The sequence below is a fragment of the Mirounga angustirostris genome, unplaced genomic scaffold, assembly GCF_029215605.1.
Source record: "Mirounga angustirostris isolate CCGP_5_RB_7025 unplaced genomic scaffold, mMirAng1.0.hap1 SCAF_11, whole genome shotgun sequence".
Classification (NCBI taxonomy): Eukaryota; Metazoa; Chordata; class Mammalia; order Carnivora; family Phocidae; genus Mirounga; species Mirounga angustirostris.
In genome coordinates this window covers 28,988,877-29,008,949 of record NW_026991719.1, presented here as the reverse complement: position 1 = coordinate 29,008,949, position 20,073 = coordinate 28,988,877, and the positions used below count along the sequence as shown (strand labels likewise).

General features: G+C 37.0%; 1 long non-coding RNA gene and 1 pseudogene across 1 annotated transcript in view; both read left to right on the top strand.

Moving 5' to 3' along the window:
- LOC135362010 (uncharacterized) overlaps window positions 1-20,073 on the top strand; it is a 160,646-nt gene that overhangs the window by 66,218 nt on the left and 74,355 nt on the right. The window lies entirely within an intron of this gene.
- LOC123843548 (UBX domain-containing protein 8-like) lies at window positions 6,593-7,708 on the top strand (annotated as a pseudogene).

Sequence of the window (20,073 nt, the reverse complement as noted above, 5' to 3'; positions counted from 1 at the left end):
GTATTTCTGTTGTCCTGGTAATGGACTGCTTTTTCCCTAAGTGGTATATATGTAGAACTGTCATCCCTGCATTAAATCGTGGAATTGTACACATTTGTACAATTTGGGGGGTTTACATCAGTGAGATTTCTTTTCAATTAAGCTTTTTAATTTTTATTTTTTTAAGTAGACTCCATGCCAGCATGGAGCCCAGAGGCCTGAATTCATGACCCCTGAGATCATGACCTGAGCCGAAATCAAGAGTTGGACGCCCAACTGACTGAGCCACCCAGTCCCCCCAAATGAAACTCCTTTAAAAAGAATTAACCTATGCAAAGCAATAAAAGGGAACAAACTTATGATGATGCTTACAATAACATAGATGAATCTGAAAGCATTAGGCTAAGTGAAAGGATATAGATACAAAAGGATATATACTGTATGATTCAATTTATATAACGTTCTTTTTTTCTTTTATTATGTTAATCACCATACATCATTAGTTTTTGATGTAGTGTTCCATGATTCATTGTTTGCATATAACACCCAGTGCTCCATGCAGAACGTGCCCTCTTTAATACCCATCACCAAGCTAACCCATCCTCCCACCCCCCTCCCCTCTAGAACCCTCAGTTTGTTTTTCAGAGTCCATAGTCTTTCATGGTTCGTCTCCCCCTCCGATTTACCCCCTTCATTCTTCCCTTCCTGCTATCTTTTTTTTTTTTCTTAACATACATTGTGTTATTTGTTTCCGAGGTACAGATCTGTGATTCAACAGTCTTGCACGATTCACAGCACTCACCATAGAACATACCCTCCCCAATGTCTATCACCCAGCCGCCCCATCCCTCCCACCACCCCCCCAACTCCAGCAACCCTCAGTTTGTTTCCTGAGATCACTTTATATAACATTCTTGAAAAGACAGACATGCAGGAGTAAAGACCAGATCCATGTCCCTCAAGTATTCAGTATTGTCAAGAGGCATATCATCTGTAATTACTATCAAACTGAAGAGTTTCAGGGCATCAAGTACCAAACTTTAAGAAGAATAGTGAACCCCTGCTTTTATGACCTGTTTTCTATTTCTTTTACCTGTATATCGGTTGCCCCTCTTCTCCTCATAGTAACCTCTCATGGATCCTTCAAAATAAAAGTCTCTTCTTCCTCTATGACTCTGCCCCTCCCTGTCAGGCTCCTGAGTCAGGCAGTACTCACATGCCAGGATCTCCGGCTCGGCCTAATTCCCTACCCCTTGAACCCACGTTGCTCTGTTCACACATGCAGGAAGCCAGAGAGCTGGAGAATTGAAACTCTGGGCAAACTCAACTCAGGGTTCTTGCGTGCTCCCTAACAATTCCAGGGCAAACAGTCGGAGATGCAGGTTTCACATGGTTTTCAGAATTTCACACAGGATTAATTTCCATTCTACCATGATACCTTATTGTCCAGTACTTCTTTCCCTCTTCTGTATCCATTGCCCCCCACCGGAGTTACCTGTATTTTTAAAATAAACTATGTATACACATTCTTGTTTTAGGTCTGCTTAAACCACGATAGTACTTAGCACACATATCCTCTTAACACCAAGTTCTTCTGAGTTAGTGTCAACTGAAATTGTGGTATGTATAGACCAACATTCATCATAAGAACAAAAAGTCTCGTTTCTTCCCTTTTTTTTTTTGCCTTCTAAGCCCCAGAAACAATTTGTATATAATGGGCACTTGATTAAAAAGTCCTAATCAATTAATCTCATGCACCGGAAACTGGTTTTCCTGTTTGTTTTTTTAAGAGCCATACTGCTTTATGGAGAGGACACTTGATGCCCAAAAGACCAGGTGAGAAAGAAGCAAACTTGTTGAAAAGGGCATGCAGACTCTAGGGAGAAGGATAGAAACAGGAGGATATTCATTCTGGAGACTGATTTCAACATGAATTTAGATTTCTAGGAACTTCAAAATGTGGTTTCAGGTACCTGGATTACACCATTCCCTGAACTGGAGTTTTGTTGTGGCTGCAGTCTAAATGGTTAGTAGTCAGATAAAATACTTAAGGTATCAGGCATCATCCAGTCATTTCCTGTCAGGGACAAGTATCTGTGGAAGTGCTCTAATACCATGGTCGTGTGAGCAACTGGTCTGCGTGTGTTTACAGTTTGTAACAAACTGGGCAACTTAAAATTGTGTATCACGTTAAGGCAGAAAAATGAGGCCATATAGTTTTTGTTTTTTTTAATTTCACTGAGAACAAAGAAGAATATAAACATTTCTTTTTTTTTTAAGATTTTATTTACTTATTTGACAGAGACAGCTAGAGCAGGAACACAAGCAGGGGGAGTGGGAGAGGGAGGAGCAGGCTTCCCACTGAGCAGGGAGCCCGATGTGGGGCTCGATGTGGGGCTCAATCCCAGGACCCCGGGATCATGACCCGAGCCGAAGGCAGATGCTTAACGACTGAGCCACCCAGGCGCCCCTGAACATTTCTTTAAACAGTGTTCTTAAAGGGTAAATCACTTCATTTGAATGAAATTAGGTCAAAGATACAAGAGATATAAATACAAAGAGACTCAGGCAAAATACTGGTGGGAGAGGCTCTGAAATGAAGGAGTCATTTTTTTTTAAATTTTATTATGTTAATTACCATACATTACATCATTAGTTTTTGATGTAGTGTTCCATGATTCATTGTTTTCATATAACACCCATTGCTCCATGCAGAACGTGCCCTCTTTAATACCCATCACCAGGCTAACCCATCCTCCCACCCCCCTCCCCTCTAGAACCCTCAGTTTGTTTCAGAGTTGAGAGAATCAGTGGGTGTTGGACAAGTCTGGTGGTGATCTAGGAGTGGGGCGGGGGGTGGGGGGAACCAATGCTCATTCAATCTGTCCTACATAACACTTTTTAAAATTGGATCCTGGTTTTAAAGCTAAGAGAATAGACACATGTGTTTTATGTCATACGTTGATATGACTTCAAACTGTTTTTGTGTTCTTAAATTTCTGAACCGCTGAGTAGGCACACGGAAATAAAAAAGCAGTCAAAGAGACACACAGTTTTTACAATAAAGTTGACCAGCTAAATTCTGCTTGTTCAAGCAGTAGAGTTGATACTCTTAAGGTTTGGATTAAAGGCAGTTCCAGAGAAAAGTCATTTTGTGAATCACCCTTTCTACACAATACCATCCCTCATCCCTACTGCACTCACACACAAGAACATAATATTTTAAATACTGTGTCTTCACATGTGTTCCTAGGTGTAACAGAAAAATTGATCTATGTTTAAATATGTTTCAGAATGTTATATGTTAAAAAAAAAAAAATCAAGAATTTCCCTGCATAAGGTTCTGCTCCTTTAGTAAGGTGATATCAGGAGTTGGCAAACCCTGGCCAGGATGGGCTAAATCCAGCCAATCATCTGTTTTTATAAATAAAGGTTTAGTGAAACACAACTATACCTATTTGTTGATGGATTATCTGTGGCTGCTTTCATGTTACAATGACAGAGCTTGTGACAGAGATTCTGTAGCCTTCAAAGCTGAAAACATTTCCTATCTGGTCCTTTAAAAAAAAAAAAAGTATGTGATCTCTGGGCTTAGAGATAGTATGTCATCCAAACTGTAGTATATATAGCATGCAATTCTCATAATTACTTGAGTAGAGAACCCATTCCTCACACATTTTGTAGCTTTAATGTTTTGTGGAATAGCATATAGGATATAGTATTCTAGTGTTTGCTCAGCTCTTTGTTTTCCTCTTTATTTTTAAGTGAGATTTGGCCAACCATAAATATAACGTTCTGAGGATATTTTGAAGAAGTGGGAGGAACATAATGCAGCACTTGTAATAAAATATACCTTTGGAGATCTCACTGGTTTTTCAATGGTAATATAAAATAATAGCTGGTGGTAATTTCTTAGAGATGAACCCATCAAAAATATCTTTTAAAAATACATTTTATACATTCAATTTATTTGGTTCTCTTGTATGTTTGCATTATGATTTTTCATGAGCTGAGCAAAAATTATCCTTGGTGCACAGAGAGATAATTGTTGCTCTCAATGTGCTTAAATTACTATTTTTATGTTAAAAGATATACTTGTAGAATACATGCTTATCTTGGTACTCGATCAATTTTACCGTACATTTTATTTTTATGCCAAATGTTCTGTAAATGAGAATGAATTATACAAATAGAAATAAAAATTTAACTTTTACTATTTTATCTAATAAAATTTATCATTTTGAAGAAATAGCTTATTAAGAATGAGTTTTCCCTTGTTGAAAACAGAAGGGAAATACATTAAGATTGCTTAATATTTTCCTTATTAAAATATTGTTGGAAAAATAACATTGTGGATAATTAAGAAAAAGAAAACCAGTCTTACAGGTTTTAAGACCTATATGTCAGTCCTTTTTTCTATGGAGGTAGAATTGAAATAACATGGTTTTTAGGTGTATGATGGAAGGATTCAATATGTATATGTATTGCAAAAATGATCACAAAAAGTTCAGTTAACATCCATCATCATACACAGCTAAATTTTTTCTTGTGATAAGAACTTTCAAGAGCCACTTTCTTACTTTCAAGTATGCAATACAGTATTACTAACTATAGTTACCATGCTGCATATTACATTCCCTTGACTTAGTTATTTTATAACTGGAAGCTTACAACTTTTGACCCCGTTCACCCATTTTGCCCCCTACCTCAGGCAGCCATCAGCCTATCGATGAGCTGTTTTTGTTGGTTGTTTTTTTTACGTTCCATACATAAGTGAGATCATATGGTATTTATCTTTGTCTGAGTTGCATGTAGCACAATGCCTTCAAGGTCCATCCATGCATCCGTGTTGTTGCGTATCTCAAGATTTCATTCTTTATAATGGCTGAATAATAATTAAATGGAGATACACGCACATATACATACATTTTCTTTATTCATCAATCAAAGGGTGTTTAGGTTGTTTCTATGTCTTCTCTTTTTAAATGAAATGTGTTTGTTTCATAACGCTCTTCTTCCATATTAAAGTGTAAATACCTTTCTAGATCAAAACATATTCTTCAGTGTTTTTAATAGGATTATTCAGTAGTGCTTATTATGCATCAAACACTGCTGTGTGGTTTATATAATTGACGTAAACATTGAGTTCTAGTATTATTTCCATTTCATAGATGGGACTATTAAAGGTGGGAAGTTAAGAAAAGTATACAGTGACTTAGAGCTGCTATGCGGTATGGCTGGGAATCCGATATAAGTCTGTGGGACTCTTAACCACAATGTTGTACTCCCTCTTTATTAATACTCCATTGGGTGAATATATTATAATCTAATGGATGCAGTAATGTTGGACAGTTGAGTTGTTTAAAATTGTCCCTATTAGAAATATGAGTTAAACCTTTGTCATCTCTGAGCTCATGCATAAGCTAAGATAAATTTGTTTGGGATTCATAGAAAATGCATACTTTGAAGCCTTGACAAATACTACTGAATTGTATTCTGAGCACCATCTACCAGTTTTTATACCCTCTTCCTCCATATTATGCCCAGATTAGATATGTTTGATAGATGAAAACAGACCTCTCATTACATCTGTATGTTCTTGGTAAGTAATTAGAGTGAGCATACTTTTGATATTACCATTTATACTTAAAATTCTCTTTTATTTTCTACTGTTACTTTTTTAACTTGATTAGTATGAGGTCTTCGTATAATAAGATTGTTGTGCTTTTCCCTTATGTATATATATTTACATAGTTTTTTTATATTTTGTATGTGATATTTCTGTTTTTATTTTTTTGATGTGCACAAGTTTTATGTAGTTAAATCCATTCATCACTTTGTTTTATGGAATTTCCTTTTGGTGTTATTATCATGAAATAGTTCCCTGTTAAGATTTTTTTAAAAATTCTCATTCACACTTCACTGTAATATTTTCATGGATTTATTACTTACATAAAAATCCTTAATTAATATGTACTTTATCTCCACAACTGGTTTATGTAGGGCTGTTTTTTCCCTAAATGGGTAATATTTATTAAATAATTACTATGTTCCCCACTGATAGGAAATGCCATATTTATCATGTACTAACTCGTTTTTGTTATCCTGAATATATGTATCTTGGTATTCAAAAATGAATCCTTTTACTTAATTTTTTATTCATTTAGCAAACATTGTAAACTGATTTCTCTATCTCAGGCATTGTAGTTGGACTAATGAATTTGAAAGAAAAGGAAGCATGTGACTAAAAGGGAGCATATTACTATCTAATATGTTAGACAAATGAGTTCAGAACAGTAATTACTATTTTTAAAAGACTTTGAGATAGAGTAAGCGAGAGAGAGAGAGAGTATGAGCAGGGACAGAGGGAGAGGGAGAAGCAGACTCCCTGCTGAGCAGGGAGCACGATCTGGGGCTCGATTTCGGGAACCTGGGATCATGACCTGAGCTGAAGGCAGAAGCTTAAATGACTGAGCCCCCCAGCTGTCCCAAGGATAGTACTTAATGCTACAATAGAGGTAAACTATGATACAGGTAAAAGGATGCCATCTTACTGGCAGTATGTAAAGTGTTCTAAAGACTTAGAATTGATGAACCATATGGCAAGGTGGAAATGGCATTTCTGGAAGAAGGAATGGCATATGTGAAGACATGGATGTTTGAAATACCAGTCTTTACCCATGGAGCTACAAATAAGTATATATATATCTGGAGCGATGTCTATGTGAGTGTGGAGTGTTTAAGAGAGAGAGAGAGAGTAGATGTGGGAGAACAGGAGCAGGGCAGTGAATAATTGTTTTGGTAAGTGCTTTGTCCTGAAATTCTGAGGAAGCCATTGAGTTGTTTCCCCAAAGGATTTATATAATAGTAACTTTTTAGAAAGGTTAATTTGGGAAAGGGGTGGGGCTCCCGTCACTGTGGCGTCTCATGGGGTCGTTGGCATTTTCCTCCTCTCTGCTCTCCCCCTCTTGTGTCTGGAGCTCTGGTGTGGGATCCTGAATCTAGGAGTTAAAGATCTAATGTTGCTGTGTGGCCAGATTTTCTTACTGCTTGCTCTTCTTACTTTAATTCTTTCTGTGACTACCTCATGGCTTCATTCATTTAAATTGTCCCAAGTGTATCTGAAAGAAGAAGAGAAGAATGAGAAAAGGCAAAAACTTGTTAGAAAAAAAGGTACAGGGTAAAAAAAGCCAGCAGATACACAGGGAATGTTCTAAAACCTTACCAGGAAATGAAATTGAGAAAACTTAGAGTGTGTTTATCAGGTAACAGGTGAAACCTGGAAGTTAAGCAGTGGCCATAAACTTGGGGCTGATGAAGATTTGGTGCTTGAAAATGAGAGTCAGACATCTTCTAAAACATCAAACAGAGAAGCAACAAAGAAAGGGAACTTGCCTAAGCCTTTAAACAATTTCACTGTCTGCTGAGCAGCCCAGGCAGAAGTAGGTTCTTCATCTACCTGAAGAACCTCCTGAAGCAGCCGAACAAGTAGGTACTGTTGCTCTCCGATGTCCAAGTGGGAGTGTCCTGAAAAGAAGATTTTCTAAGTCTTGAAATTCACAGGTCTTATTTGACTGGGTGATGAAAATCAGGTACCACACATCCCTATACAGCTTTTCTACTTCCTTTCCCAGAAAGCCTTTGGAAGTGGAGGGAATCTGGTCACTGCAGACCATAGGAATAACTGGATACTGTACTCAATGTGGAAGAGAAAGAGCAGAGCAACTAATTAAGAAAGGAGAACTACCTGTTCTCCATAAAATCAGTTATGCCATGACCTTACAGGACAATAAAGGATTCACATTAAAATTATGCCATACCTTGATTGAGCTCAAGGCAGTAAACCCTATAATGTTGAGATCCTTGGGAACATATGAATGTAAAGGATTAGAAAAGGATTGTTCTCTGCATATAATAGTTTTTGGAATGTGCCCTCTTATAATGTACCAAATGAAAACTAAATAAACACGTGTACAGAAAGACACTCGATGATTTGTATTTTTTCCTAGCTGATGTCATTTATCACTCTGTTGAAAAGTCTTATGACTTGGTTTTCTGCCTTTTCAGTCAACCTTGCCACACTGAACATTTCACAATTCAAACTCTTTAAAGTGTATTAAATAGGAATGTTTTTTTTTTTCTGTATTTCTGGAAATTAAACTTTGAAGGTATTTCAAAGGTCTTTAATGTTTTAAAGTTCTTTCTGATACCTGATAAAGGGTTAGTATCCAAATATATAAAGAACTTAGAAAACTCAACACCCAAAAAACAAATAGCCTAATTAATGGGCAGAAGACATGAACAGACATTTCCTCAAAGACCTACAGATGACAGACACATGAAAAGATACTCATCATCACTCATCATCAGGAAAATGCAAATTAAAACTACAATGAGGTATTACCTCATACCTGTCAGAATGGCTAGAATAAAAAACACAGACAGATGTTGGTGAGAATGTGGAGAAAAAGGAACCCTCTTGCACTGTTGGTGGGAATGCAAACTGTTGCAGCCACTGTGGAAAACAGGATGGAGGTTTCTCAAAATGTTAAAAATAGAATTACCCTCTGATCCAGCAATTGCACTGCTAGGTATTTACCCAAATAGTACAAGAATACTAATTCAAAGGGACACATGCACCCTTATGGTTAAAGCAGCATTATTTACGATAGCCAAGGTATGGGAGTGGCCCAAGATATCCATGCAATGGAACATTATTCAGCTCTAGAAAAGAATGAAATCTTGCCATTTGCAAATGCATAGAGCTAGAGCATGTAATACTAAGTGAAATAAGTCAGAGAAAGACAAACACCATATGATTTCACTCATGTGGAATTTAAGAAACAAACTAGCAAAGGAAGAAAAGACCCAAACCGAGAAGCAGACTGTTAATTATAGAGAACAAACTGATGGTTGCCCGAGAGAAGGTGGGTGGGGGGATGGGTGAAATAGGTGATGGGGATTAAGGAGGGCACTTGTTGTGATGAGCACTGGATGATTAAAATACAAAGTTAAAAAAGGTTAATTTGGCAGTAGAATGGAGGTTGGATTGTAAGGGTCTAGTTTGTATGTATTAAGTATATTAGGATTCTCCAGAGAAACAGACCCAATAATATATTTTATATGTGTTTATTAGTGCTTCACACATGAAACTGTTCTTCCTTGCTTGCTTTCTTATCACCTTCATTTCTGTGGGAAAAAAATATACTTGGGATCTACCGTAGAGACCTGGCACTGTTCTAGACTCAGTGGATCAGTAGTAAACAACAAAAGACAAAAATCCATGTTGTTAGGAAGCTTGCATTCATATCGAGTAAGACAGACATTTGCCAAAAAATAGAGATATTATCTCAAGTATTGATAAGTACTCTCAAGTATTGATAAGAGCATACAGAGAAAAATATAGCACGTGGGGTGAAAAGGGGCTCCAGGGTGATGTCGGTCCTATAAATTTTAGAGAAACTTCATTTCACGAAGGTTTTGTTCAGATACTGACATGAGCAAGTACCTGATGGCAGTGAAGTAGAGAATTGTCCAGAGATCAGATGGGAGAACTTTATATGTAGAGAGAACAGCAAGTGAAAGAAGAATCTAATGGAGGAGCAAGCTTGCTGGGTTCAACGAGCAACAAGAAGGTCTTTGTGCTTGTACAATGAGGCAAGGGGAAAGGGGAAGAAATGACATTGGGAGGTGATAGGAGGCGAGGTACTTTGGGGCTTTGGGTGGACATTGTAAAGATTTTGACTTTTGTTCTGATTCAATGGGGAAATAATTGGACAGTTAAAGGAGTGACATGATCAGCCTTGGTTTTTCAAGAATAACCCTGGATACTGGGTTAAGAAAACATGAAAATGGACAAGGGAAGAATCGGGAAGTCTAGTTAGATGGCTGTTGTAGAGACTAGAAGATTCCTGATGGTAGCTTAGAAGAGGGTAGTAATGATGGAGCTGGGGAAAATTTCTTTAGAGTTGAGATAGGCTTTTCTAGTATGTGAATAGTTAGTAGTAGCTGAATGCAGCTTTTCCTGTAGAATTCAGGGCCCATGCTTTAAAATATCAGTTTGGCATTTGGGTAGGTTTTTGGCTGATTTTCTCAGTTCATCAGTATATTATCAATCATTTAGAATGCTCTAAGTCTTTCAACCACATGAATCCTAATGGAGTCATTGTAAACATTTGTGTTTTCGGTGTATCGGAAAACTGAAGTTAAACAGTTACCTGGAAAAGGTACAAAGCTATAGCCACCTTGTATTTGCCAAATGGTTCAATGAAAATTCCTAGCTCGGGGCACCTGGGTGGCTCAGTCAGTTAAGCGGCTGCCTTCGGCTCAGGTCATGATCCCAGGGTCCTGGGATTGAGCCCCATGTCGGGCTCCCTGCTCGGTGGAGTCTGCTTCTCCCTCTCCCTCTGCCTGCCTCTCTGCCTACTTGTGCTCTCTCTCTATCTCTCTGTCAAATAAATAAATAAAATCTTTAAAAAAAAAAAAAAAAGAAAATTCCTAGCTCTTGTTAGAGTAGATTGACAAGTGAACTCATAGGGGGTTCCTTTCGGTGTTTGAGTTCCTGGGTAGGAATAGGTGAAGATCAAGGAGCTCTTATGAGAGGAAGGCACTCACCACCCAATCAAGACTTCTCTGTGAGTGGGACCCAACATCCTGCCTCCACTTGTCTAATTTTACAGATATAATATTGATCTCTCAAGTAGGCCTGTCTCAACACTCCTCTCTATACCTTCTATTTTTTTTTTGGCTTTATTGAGATACACTTGGAATGTAACCTTGTGCATTGTATAAATGATACAGTGTGTTGACTTGAAGCACTTATATGTTGCAAAGGCCAGCCTGGTTATATTCTTTCTTAATGGAAGTCTTCCTCTGCATCACATTTAATCCCTGTGCTTACTTTGAATTATCCATCATTTTGTTTCCTTTCTTAGAGTATTCAACAGTAATGTACAAAGTAATTATTATGTGCCAGATGTGAAAGATACATAGAGGTCATGTTTCCTTCCCTTTCAATGCTTTTGGAGTGTGGCAGAAATACTTGCAAGGACATAAACTTTGAAAAGAAAGTTATAAACAGGATGATGAATGTACCCGAGTGTTCTGTTGGAAAATCAAGGGCAGAAACCTAGCCTGACCTAAGGAGGAGTGGTGGGGCATCAGATTGTTGCTGGGAGAATTATAATCTAATCAGAGATAGAAGTGATAAAGAGGAGGTAGGCTTACTGTGGTTGAGATGATTGTGGTGTGAATGCCCTTGGGAGTCCCATAACCTCTCAGGATCTCTTCTAAGAAAAATACATTTAAATGCGTAAAATAAAATACAAAGGACTATAAAAGAAATTATACAGTAATAAAATATTGAAGCAAACCCTAATACGGTGATCTGTGTGCTTTTGTTGTATTATATAACTGTATTTTGCCGCTCAGCTTTATTAACTTATAATTTTGTAGCCTTTAGTATGTATTGTATCATGAGGTCGATAATGATAAAATTGCAGTCACTGCTACTACAAAAGTATGTTGTCTATATTCATAATTGAAGGAAGTGTTGGCGGTTAATGTAAATAAAGATGTAAGTTTTATCTCCATCTAAGTTTACAGATCCCTCCCTTGCAACTTTTATCCAGCTTTACATAGAATTTATATAATGGATTTAAGGTAAGGTAGGCTGCAGATGGGCAGAGAGAAACTAATCTGTACTTAGTCCTGCAGGGTGATGATGAAGCCCTAAAAGTTTTCCAGCAACTCTAGCATATGATGCCCTTTCCTGCCATTGAGTTCATTTTTATTTTTCTTTTACTTGCTCCACAGGACTTAAGATTTAGGTCATAATGGACTTTCTAATTTTTCATCTAATTTTTAGGCCTTGCCTTGTTAATAAGATGGTAACCTTAAACCCTTGCTTGCTACTCAAAGTGTGGTTTAGGGACTGGTAGCCTTGGCATCACTGGGAGTTTATTAGAGTACAGAATCTCAGGCTTCGTTCCAAATCTACAGAATCAGAATATGAAAGTCGATCAGATGACTTTGTGATTTTTTAAAATTTTATTATGTTAATCACCATACATTACATCATTAGTTTTTGATGTAGTGTTCCATGATTCATTGCTTGCGCATAACACCCAGTGTTCCATTCACTACGTGCCCTCTTTAATACCCATCACCAGGCTAACCCATCCCCCCACCCCCCTCCCCTCTAGAACCCTCAGCTTGTTTCTCAGAGTCCATAGTCTCTCATGGTTCATCTCGCCCTCCGATTTCCCCCCCTTCATTTTACCCTTCCTACTATCTTCTTTTTTTTTTTTTTTTTTAACATATAATGTATTATTTGTATCAGAGGTACAGGTCTGTGATCCAACAGTCTTACACAATTCACAGCACTTACCATAGCACATACCCTCCCCAGTGTCTATCACCCAGCCACCCCATCCCTCCCACCCCCCACCACTCCAGCAACCCTCAGTTTGTTTCCTGAGATTAAGAATTTCTCATATCAGTGAGGTCATATGATACATGTCTTTCTCTGATTGACTTATTTCGCTCAGCATAGTACCCTCCAGTTCTATCCACGTCATTGCAAATTGCAAGATTTCATTCCTTTTGATGGCTGCATAATATTCCATTGTATATATATATACCACATCTTCATTATCCATTCATCTGTCGATGGACATCTTGCCTCTTTCCACAGTTTGGCTATAGTGGACATTGCTGCTATAAACATCGGGTGCATGTACCCCTTCAGATCCCTACATTTGTATCTTTGGGGTAAATACCCAGCAGTGCAGTTGCTGGGTCGTATGGTAGCTCTATTTTCAACTTTTTGAGGAACCTCCATACTGTTTTCCAGAGTGGCTGCACCAGCTTGCATTCCCACCAACAGGGTAGGAAGGTTTCCCTTTCTCTGCATCCTCGCCAATATCTGTCCTTTCCTGACTTCTTAATTTTAGCCATTCTGACTGGTGTGAGGTGGTATCTCATTGAGGTTTTGATTTGGATTTGCCTGATGCCGAGCGATGTTGAGCACTTTTTCATGTGTCTGTTGGCCATTTGGATGTCGTCTTTGCAGAAATGTCTGTTCATGTCTTCTGCCCATTTCTTGATTGGATTCTTTGTTCTTTGGGTGTTGAGTTTGAGAAGTTCTTTATAGATTTTGGATACTAGCCCTTTATCTGATATGTCATTTGCAAATATCTTCTCCCATTCTGTCGGTTGTCTTTTGGTTTTGTTGACTGTTTCTTTTGCTGTGCAAAAGCTTTTTATCTTGATGAAGTCCCAATAGTTCATTTTTGCCCTTGCTTCCCTTGCCTTTGGTGATGTTTCTAGGAAGAAGTTGCTGTGGCTGAGGTCAAAGACATTGCTGCCTGTGTTCTCCTTTAGGATTTTGATGGACTCCTGTCTCACATTTAGGTCTTTCATCCATTTTGAGTCTATTTTTGTGCGTGGTGTAAGGAAATGGTCCAGTTTTATTCTTCTGCATGTGGCTGTTCAATGTTCCCAACACCATTTGTTGAAGAGACCATCTTTTTTCCATTGGACATTCTTTCCTGCTTTGTCGAAGATGAGTTGACCATAGAGTTGAGGGTCCATTTCTGGGCTCTCTATTCTGTTCCATTGATCTCTGTGCCTGTTTTTGTGCCAGTACCATACTGTCTTGATGATGACAGCTTTGTAATAGAGCTGGAAGTCCGGAATTGTGATGCCGCCAGCTTTGCTTTTCTTTTGATTTTTATGAACATTGAGGATTGAGAAGCACTGCTCTAAGGGACAGGGTTTCTGAATTAGAGTCCATTTGCTTCCTCATAAGACTCTTAGAAAATTTAGTCACATAATCTTTCAATACATGCTTAGTTTGACAATTAAACCAAAATTACAGTCCTTTTATGTAGAAGTGCAAACTTTCCTTCCAGATTTGGAAGTAAAGGGCATATAAATCTTATTAACAATCCTAAAGTGATCTTTAAAGCAGTGGATGATTTTTCTGGGTCAGTGTATCACTTTGAGGAAATAGACTTACCATAAATGACCTGCCATTTGAATGGACACCTTAAAACCATCTATCACCGGGCATGAAATCTTACTGCAAATGTGTATATCCTACCTACATTATGATAACAGATCATAAATTAAGAACAGATCATAAATTAAGAGTGTGTGGTTTCTCATTTCTTTATGGTTGTGAGGCATATCATTCACATAAACTTTTAATCATTCAACAAAATGAGTGGCTGGAGAAGGCATGCACAATAATACTTCATCATGGCCTTCCATTCCTGGCAATGGCTTTGGATTCTTTTGAAATGTTTTATTAGGTGTTTAAGTGATAGGGAAGTAAAGAGTAACTATGGAATTGTGGCTTTTAAAGACTGCTGAATATTTCTGATAATACATTTCATGAAGCATGTGATTCCTGATTCCTGAATTATAAGGTAAAGTAAGGTGAACTAAGTTTTGTACAAAATATTGTCATTTAATGTCACCTACTATATGTAATAAAGTCACTGGAGCCAAATTGGTTGGGCTGGGGCTTCGAATAGGTAGAGAAGAGGCAGAAGTTGGGCTGATGAAAGGGTGAGAACTGGAGGTTGCTTAGAGCTCAATGTCTCCCTTGTAAAATGTAGCCTTGTTAATCTCCAAGTTGTATGGAATTGCTATTTTAAAGATAAAAGTCTCTTGATATTTATTCTCCAAGACAGTGAATTTGAAATTTTCTCTTTTATTTAAAAGTATTCAGTGACTGTCAAAAACCCTTCAGATAGTTGCAATTGTTAATATTACTTTGGTTAAGAAAAAAAAAATTTAAAAGGTGGGAAAACATTTTATAATAAGTGAGAAGTGGCATTCTTAGGAAAATAACATATACCAAAAGAGAAATGCATTCAGCTCTTCCTGATTAAAAAAAAAAAAAAATCAAATCATAAGAATGGTGAAAAATCTATATATTTTACTTACAGACTTTAAAAAATCATATCTGCAAAAAGCTTGCAGTTTTACTACATTAACTTAAAAATATGTTATTACCTGATCACTTCAATTAAAAAATCTAGTTTTCAGATTAGCTCTTTGCATATATGTGAAGAATTTTATTGCACACACAAATCGTGGATTTTTTTTTTATTTTATGTGTATTTAGGAAAACAATATTTAAATTTCAAGTGCTTAATTCCTTATAATATTTTGCATTGTAAATATTCCTGAGTAACCATGTATGGCTATACTATTATCGAACAGTATCAGTTTTCCCAGTTTTATATGTTTTTTAAAGATTTTATCTACTTATGTGAGAGAGAGGAAGAGAGAGGGAGAGAGAGCACAAGTTGGGAAAGGGGCAGAGGGAGAAGCAGGCTCCCTGCTGAGCAGGGAGCCCTACAGGGGGCTCCATCCCAGGACTCCAGGATCATGGCCAGAGCCGAAAGCAGATGCTTAACCGACCAAGCCACCCAGGTGCCCCCCCAGTTTTATATTTTGATGTATTTCTTTCTTATGAAAGGGTACAATTTGTTATATTTATAATGTGGCAATATAGCTTTTTTGTTGGGAGGGAACAATGTAGCTTTCAATTTCTTTTTTTTTTTTTTAAGATTTTATTTATTTACTTGACAGAGAAAGAGTGAAAGCAGGGGGAGGGGGAGCGGGAGAGGCAGAAGCAGACTCCCTGCTCATCAGGGAGCCCGAAGTAGCTTTCAATTTCCAATGCTTTTGAACCAGATCAAATGGAACTAAATTTTGCCAATCTTCTTTAGAGCAATAATCATCTCAGTATATTATTTAAAGAACTTAATTATTGTATTTAGAATATACTCCATTTGAAGTCAAATATTTAAATACTTTATAAAGAGGGGGTGTCTTTTTATTTTTGTTAGTTTTTTAAAAACTCTTATTTAAATTCCAGTTAGTGAACATACCATGTAATATCAATTTCAGGTATACAATAGAGTGATTCAACAGTTCCGTATAAGACCTGGTGCTCATCACAAGTGATCTCCATCATCCCCATCACCTATTTCACCATCTCCCCAATCCACCTCCCCTCTGGTAACCATTAGTTTGTTCTCTAGAGTTTAGACTCTGTTTCTTTGTTTGCCTCCCCTCTGTTTTTTCCCTTTGCTCATTTGTTTTGTTTCTTAAATTCCACATAGGAGTGAAATCATATGGTATTTGTCTTTCCCTGACTGAATTATTTCGCTTAGCAGAATACTCTCTAGCTCCATCTATGTCCTTGCAAATGGCAAGATTTTATTCTTTTTATAGTTCACTAATATTCCAGTTTATGTGTGTGTGGACACCACATGTTCTTTATCCATTCATCAGTTGATGGACACTTGAGCTGTTTCCATAATTTCGCTGTTGTAGGTAATGCTGCTATAAACACTGGAGTGTATGTATCCCTTTGAACTAGTATTTTTATATTCTTTGTATAAATACTCAGGAATGCAATTACAGCATCATAGGCAAGTTCTATTTTTAACTTCTTGAGGAACCTCCATACTGTTTTCCAGAGTGGCTGTACCAGCTTGCATCCCCACCCACAGTGCAAGAGGTTTCCCCTTTTTCCACATCCTCACCAACACCTGTTGTTCCTTGTGTTGTTGATTTTAGCCATTCTGACAGGTGTGAGGTGATACCTTGTTGTAGTTTTGATTTGTGTTTCCCTTGATCAGTAATGTTGATTTTCTTTTCATGTGTCTCATGGCCATCTTTAGATCTTCTTTGGAGAAATGCCTATTCATGTCTTCTGCCCATTTTTTAATTGGATTATTCATTTTTTGTGTGTGTTGAGTTTGATAAGTTCTTTATAAATTTTGGATACTAACCCTTTATCACACATGTCATTTGCAAATAGCTTCTCCCATTCTGTAGGATGCCTTTTAGTTTTGTTGATTGTTTCCTTTACTGTGCAGAAGCTTTTTATTTTGGTGTGGTCCAGTAGTTTATTTTTGCTTTTGTTTCCCTTGCCTCAGTAGACATGTCTAGAAGTTGCTATGGCCAATGTCAGAGAGGTTACTGCTTGTGTTCTTCTGTAGGATTTTTATGATTTCAGGTCTCACATTTAGGTCTTTCATCCGTTTTGAATTTATTTTTGTGTCTGGTGTAAGAAAGTGGTCCAGTTCATTTTTCAGCATGTAGCTGTCCAGTTTTCCCAGCACTAGTTTTTGAAGAGACTGTCTTTTTTCCATTGGATATTTTTTCTTGTTTTGTTGAAGATTTACTGACCATGTAGTTGTGGGTCCATTTCTGGGTTTTCTCTTCTGTTCCATGGATCTCTATTTTCATGCCAGTACCATACCTTTTTGTTCATTATAGCTTTGTATTATACCTTGAAGTCTGGAGTTGGGATGACTCTAGCTTTTCTTTATCAAGGTTGCTTTGGCTATTCAGGGTCTTTTGTGGTTCCATACAAATTTTAGGGTTGTTTGTTTTAGGTCTGTAAAAAATGCTGGTGCTATTTTGATAGGGATTGCTTTAAAGGTGTAGATTGCTTTGGGTAGTATGGATATTTTGACAGTATTCTTCCAATCCATGAGCATGGAATGTCTTTCCATTTGTGTGTCATCTTCAATTTCCTTCATCAGTGTTTTATAGTTTTTATAGTACAGGTGTTTGTCCTCTTTGGTTAGGTTTATTCCTAGGTGTCTTAATGTTTTTGGTGCAATTGTAAATAGGATTGTTTCCTTGATTTTGCTTTCTGCTGCTTCAATAGTGTATAGAAATGCAACAGATTTCTGTATGTTGATTTTGTGTCCTGCAACTTTACTGAATTCATTTATCAGCTCTGGCAAGTTTTTGGTGGAGTCTTATGTTTTTTTGTTTATATATATATATATATATATATATATATATACACACACACACATATACATACATACACACACGTGTGTGTGTGTGTGTGTATCACGTCATGTCATCTACAAATAGTGAAAGTTTTACTTCTTCCTTATGATTCAGATGTCTTTTATTTGTTTCTGTTTTCTGATTGCTGTGGCTAGGACTTCCAGTACTATGTTGAATATACATGCTGAGAGTGGACATCCTTGTCTTGTTCGTGACCTTAAGGGAAAGACTCTCAGTGTTTCCTCATTGAGGGTGATGTTAGCTGTGGGTTTCTTTTTAAGATAAAGGAATCAAAGAACAAAAAGGGATTAGTCTACAGTAATACAGTCAGCTATGCTGAAAATGAAATATCTGTCTCCTAATGGTAAAATCATATTCACTAAATGAGTCCTTCTAAAATAGTTACTAGAATAATAATGTCAAAAGAATTCCAAAATGAATGTCTCTGTAAAAAAAAGAAGTTATATAAAACAAAGGTATGTTAGCTCAAGAGCTGCTGCTGATGGGCAGAATCCTTGTGTTAGGCAAGTACAGTGGTGGTATTCATTAGTATTTTTTAACACTTTGATTAAGGTGTGATTTACATGCCATAGAATTTATTCACATATGTACAATTCAGTGACTTTTTTTTTTTTTTTTTAGTAAGTTGACCAAGTTATACAGCCGTCAACACTATAAAGTTTTAAAATACTTCCATCATTACTGGTACACTGTATGTTAGCTAATTGGAAATTAAATAAAAACTTTTTAAAAAAGGAAATAAATAAAAAACTTCCATCACCATGTTAAGATCTCTCATGCCAATTTATAGTTAAATCCCCTTTTCTACCCTGAGTCATGGGCAGTCACTCATGTACTTACTGTCTCTACAGACTTGCCTTTTTTTGAACATGTCGTATAAGTGGATTCATAAACTATGTGGTCTTTAGGGGCTGGCTTTTTTCACTTAGCATGATGTTTTCAAGTTTCCTTATGTTGTAGCATGTGCCTGTACTTCATTCTTGCTATGGTGAACGGTATCTCACCACCTGGATATATCTCAGCTTTGCTTATCCATTCACCAGTCAATGGATGCTTAGGTTGGTTTGATTTCCTGGTTGTTAGGAAGAGTGCTTCTGTTACTAGTATTTAAACAGATGTGGCTGTGATGATGATGACTGGCAGAAACTGAGAACATCCATTAATCATGCTACTGAATGTAAAGAGGGGGAAGGCACTTTGGTAAGCAGTAAGAGGTATGGGAATTGAGGACAGGGTAGTGTGACTAGAAGAGAAGACTATACTTGGTTAATGGTAGTGAAGGTTTACTTTTGTACTTGGAAAAGTACAAGTCAATACATTATTTCCAAAAATACTTATTAGGTACCTACTCTGTGTCAGAGACCAAGCTTAGAAATTATGGTGGGCTAATCAGATGCAGGGAAATGATCAAACTAATCTGAACTCTGTATCTAGGAACCACAGGAGATTTTTTTTTTTAAAGGGAAACACTGCTGAGAAGTTAAAAAAAATTAATGGAAGCAAATAACTCCTACTTTGCTTACAAGATAGAAACTTTTGATAGGTTTTCTCCCCTTTCAGAAAATGTGTGCTCCTCAGTATTTGGGTTGAGGTCTTCTAGGGAGTCACTTTTACAGGAATGGTTCATGTAGATCCTGTAATACAGTTGTCAATTCTGTTATTTACAATAAAGCAATCCTAAAATGTGCTCTAATGCTTATTTAATCAATTTATCAGGCAGCTTGTATTACCTTGTAGGCTTTAAATATGACTCTTTCTTCCTAATATGAAAAAAGCTAAATGACTATCCCAATAATAGAACGTGATAGTGTACTTTATCGATAATTTGATTTTCAGATGATTCATTAAGCTCTTAAGGTTACTTTGTCGCTAAGCAACAGGCCTATAGAAAGACACCTGATTTACTCAAGAGAGAGAAATATGAATGCATCTTCTGATCTTGATGATATTCCAAAATTATATGGAACTTTCCAGAATGGTTTCCCTCAAAATGCCTTCCATAGAACACTAGGTCCATTAAGTGTCCATGAAGAAATAGAAATTCCTTGGTTAAGTAAGTTTAGAATTGTTGCATAGTATGCCCTGTCTATTGGAAATTCACAATGTTTATTAAAGATTCTGAGAAATACTGCTGGGAGGGAGCACGTGAAACTGATCATTTTTCAGTATTTTCGAAACGTGTCTTACAACACACCTCTATTTTTACATATACCAATAAATATCCTATGGAAGTAGTAA